Below are 4,694 nucleotides of genomic sequence, written 5' to 3' on the forward strand. Positions count from 1 at the left end.
GACGACATTTGATCTGACGTCACTTTCATTCTCAGAAACTTTGCATGAGCTTCAGTTGCTGTTAACAAAGATTTGCGCTGCGCGATATGTTTCGCCGCTGCGCCGAATCCGCGAAGGTCATTTCAGGACACAAAATAACTCTTTATAACGCGAAAGACTTGCGCTTCGCAATATCTTTCGCCGCAGCGCCGAAGCTGTGAAGGCCATTTCTGATGTAAAACTAATCATATAAAATGATATTTTAGCATGGATAATACTGCTTCGCGACTTCGGCGCAGCGGCGAAATATATTGTGCAGCGCAAGTTTTCGCATGATTACACTTCTTTCTGTGACAACATTTGAACTGGATATAAAATAACTCATACCATATGTGAAAGACTCGCGCTGCGCAATATGTTTCGTCGCTGCGCCGAAGTCGCGAAGGCTGTTCCAGACATAAAATAACTTATACCATATGCGAAAGACTTGCGCTGCGCAATATGTTTCGTCGCTGCGCCGAAGTCGCGAAGGCTGTTCCAGACATAAAATAACGTATACCATATGCGAAAGACTCGCGCTGCGCAATATGTTTCGTCGCTGCGCCGAAGTCGCGAAGGCTGTTCCAGACATAAAATAACTTATACCATACGCGAAAGACTTGCGCTGCGCAATATGTTTCGTCGCTGCGCCGAAGTCGCGAAGGCTGTTCCAGACATAAAATAACTTATACCATATGCGAAAGACTCGCGCTGCGCAATATGTTTCGTCGCTGCGCCGAAGTCGCGAAGGCTGTTCCAGACATAAAATAACTTATACCATATGCGAAAGACTCGCGCTGCGCAACATCCTTCGCCGCTGCGCCGAAGTCGCGAAGGTCATTTCAGACTTAGAATAGCCCCCATCACACGCAAAAAGCTTGCACACGTAAAATATGTGCGCTAACTGCGTAAGCCACGCGCAGCGCCGAAGTAAGTGTGCAAATCGTCGCCCCACTCAAGACACTCTGCGAAATACAAAAACTCTGCAAGGTTAATTCTCAAATTGATGGCTAGGTAGGAGGGGTAAGAATCAGGCAATTCCACTTACAAAAAGTGCAGCGCAGGTCGTTTGGCGTCTGCTTTACGAAAATCTCAATCGAACGAATCAAATATTACCTGAAATTCTGCCGTTGGATTGAGATTTGTTTGCGTTCGACAATCGAATTTCAATTCCGTTCGATTGAGATTGTCTGGTCAAAATGAAGAAAAAAATTCTACTTGGGGTAGCAAAAACTTGAAATTCACTAATTTCAGTTCTAACCAAAATTGATTCTTGTCGTCAATCATTTAAAAAAGGTAATAGAAAGGGAAGATTTGCCTGGCCATTCGCCAAAATAAGTTCTTATCAAAATTTATAATATATTTATTCACATTTTTGCTGACTTCAGTTGTTTGCCAAAATAAGTTCTCGGCAAAAAATGTTCCCTTAAAGGTATTACTCCAGGTCATGCCTAATGATTGTACTTTTTGTTAATAAGAATCATATTTGTTTTTCTTTTTGTACAGTTTTGGACCATCTATCATCCATATACATCAAGACTGTTATCGTACATCATATCCAGACGGATTGGTTCCCACTGATTGATTGATACCCAATCTTAAGGTGAGTTTGAATTTGATTTTCTTCAGGATTTATCATTAAAAGGCTTGGTAACCTAATGACTTAAGTGAAAAATCAAGTTGTGTATTACCATTTACTGCAAAATCTTTGTGAGGCTGGGGGAAACGTGGTAAAGAGAAGGCCATTGTTGGCTATAGTCTAGAGAAGGATTTCTTTTTTGATTCGTAATTTTTTGTCCTTTTTGAAACTTTTAAAGGATAACAAGATAAAATATGAAAATTGGCTAAAAGATTCTTTCCATGGTCCTTAGTAAGCCCTCCAAATATTTTAGAGAAATAACATTCCAGAGTCAAGATATGACAATTAGAAATCTCAGTTTTTCGTACCTCACACGTACCTCACGTTGAAATTCTATTGTTTTCCAGCAGAAATTAAAAATTACAAACCTAAATATTTCGACTTTGAAAACAAGTAGCCTGTAAAATTTGGTTTGCTAAGGACTATGGAAGGAATCTTTGGGCTGAATTTTATTTTTATCTGGTTATCCCTTTAAGGTAGCTTGGAAATGAGATTTTCACTTGTATTTGTAAAACATCATGATCAGATTTCATCTCGGGTTCTTTATGTTGTGCGAAAAAATTGTGACCTATAAATGCTTGCATGCCTCAATTTTCAACAAAAAGCAAGTGTCTTCCTGAGCTTTACGATTTATGAACATGGTAGTATACTCCAGTTGAACGTGACTGTTTGGGTAATTTCGTTTTTGTTTTTATTTTCAGGGTTCATGAAGTCCACATCATTCAGTGTATAGCTACTCTGGTCAATCTGGATTTACATTAGATAGCTTGGTTATAAAAAGCTAACTTGGATTTACACAGTTAACTCAGATTTAAAGGATTCCCCTCTATTCACTTGGCTCACCAGAATACACTTCGAATACTTTGTTTTACTCAGTTTATTTGGTTTTACTAGGCTCAATTGATATTACTCGGCTCACTTGATATTACTCGGCTCACTTGATATTACTCGGCTCACTTGATATTACTCGGCTCACTTGATACTACTCGGCTAACTTGATATTACTCGGCTAACTTGATATTACTCGGCTAACTTGATATTACTCGGCTAACTTGATATTACTCGGCTCACTTGATTCTACATAGTTCACTTGATTCAATTAACTTGTGTTTCATTGGCTAACCCGGTATTTATGATTTTTTTGACATTTCATTGTTTACCACTTACTTGCTCAGCTTTTTTTAACTTGTTAAAAACAATAGGCTATTAAAATAAATATACATTATATTTGAAACTGACGTATTTATCATTTTTTTACATTCCCCTTTTCAAAACATGATATCAATCGAAGCATACCGTAGTTCAATCGGCAACTTTAACGGGACAAGGCAATATGATCTCCGCTCAATTTATCGTCATTTAGTAGTCAACTCTACTATTTCAAGCAACGGGGTTTCACGATTATTTAAGCCCTTACCCTTTTTAGCCATTGCTTTATATATTTTTATTATGCTTCTTCGATCGGGTGATGTAGAACATAATCCAGGCCCAGTTACAATATTTAAGGTAGTAAAAGCATCGACCCACCAAGGCAATGCCGTTATTTTCGGTAGGACTGCAGGCTCCCAATGTACATTTATGTCTCTCTCAGCAATTGTTTATTCAAACGTAAAATCGCTCACTTACTGGACACAAAACGATTTAGACGCTATTCTTAATACCGGTAATGATTTGTACTCTAGTTTCGGATATGTCGATACATTTTTAGATCTCCGTGAGTTGCCCCTTCAAATTCAGATAGAAAATACAAAAATCGAGTTTGAACGAACAGTTCCTAATGTTTCGTCTTTGTCTTCGGAAAGTCGAAATTTCATTGATATACCGGCTGGCTACAATAGCGGGATAATATTAGCGGGCTCAACGAGTAGGGCTTTCATATTCTATAAATCTTCTTACTATCTATTTGATTCCCATAGTCGAAACGAGGAAGGTATGTTTGGTGGAAGCACAGGGACGGCGGTTTTGCTTGTATTCCAGACTCCCGGTTATTCGAAGCTCCAAGGGGGATAAGAATTTACTTCGAATAACCGGGAGTTCGAAAATAGCTGAAAAATTCGTTTTAAGATTAATCGCACGATGGGTTATTTTTTCTTATTTGGCACTCCCTCAAAGAGAGCAATTAATCGTTAATTACATCCTGTAGAGAGCAATTAATCGTTAATCACACTCTTCCATGCCGCGCCAATGTTTACAAAATTGATTTTTATGTTTTTTCTTACATTTTTTTTGCATCGAACGTTTTAATTGCATATTCGAAATTTATTTTGTGAGAAAGAAAATCAATAAACAACAATAAAAGAAAGACATACAGTGAAGAGAAAAATATAAAACTCTCAGTGTAATTTCTGTAATTTACTTTCCTAACTGGGAAAAAGTAGTGAAAGCCATTGTGCGATTAGCTCGTAATCACATAATAACTTGTACAATTCGAAAATTGCACTCGTGATTTTTTTGTTTCGAATTTTCCTCGTCCTTTCGGACTCGGAAAATTAATAACAAAAAAATCACTCGTGCAATTATATTCGAATTGCACTCGTTATCATGTGATTACATATACTAATCAATCAATTCGTTTTAATCAATCTACTGTATAAGTCATAAGATAAAACAAAAGCGGAAATTATAGAAAAATCTATTTTGCGGATTATTTTTCAAATTAACCATGTAGCAAGTATCCTTGTATTTTGTCTCTATTACAGAATTTTTTAGCTGGGCCTTCACGCCCTTGGGCGCCTTGTTTCATTAAAAACACCAACGGGGGAGTGCAAAATAGCGTTTTGAGCCGATTTTTCTTTATTTTGTTATATTTTCTTATTCTTTTATAGTATTTTTAGCAGGAAAGTATTTTTGGACTTATTTTGACATAATTTCAGTGGTTTATAGACTAGTTTTTGACGAATTTTAAGAAAAAACATCGATTTTTCGCCAAAATCCTCCGAGATGGAGTGCAAAAAAAAACTTTTTCGAGATTTTTGAATTTTTTTCTATTACCCTATTCTATTGACAGCATTTTGCTCAAAAAATGAAATTCTAAAAC

The 4,694-nt window shown here is 36.9% G+C and overlaps 1 long non-coding RNA gene across 1 annotated transcript; it reads left to right on the top strand.

Moving 5' to 3' along the window:
• Window positions 1-980: 980 nt before the first annotated feature.
• On the top strand, window positions 981-2,895 carry LOC136802831 (uncharacterized). The gene is made up of 2 exons (XR_010846062.1): window positions 981-1,621; window positions 2,359-2,895. It is a non-coding gene; the product is annotated as an uncharacterized lncRNA (long non-coding RNA).
• Window positions 2,896-4,694: the final 1,799 nt, after the last annotated feature.

The sequence above is a fragment of the Clytia hemisphaerica genome, unplaced genomic scaffold (genome assembly GCF_902728285.1).
Source record: "Clytia hemisphaerica strain Z4C2 unplaced genomic scaffold, Clytia hemisphaerica genome assembly, whole genome shotgun sequence".
NCBI lineage: Eukaryota > Metazoa > Cnidaria > Hydrozoa > Leptothecata > Clytiidae > Clytia > Clytia hemisphaerica.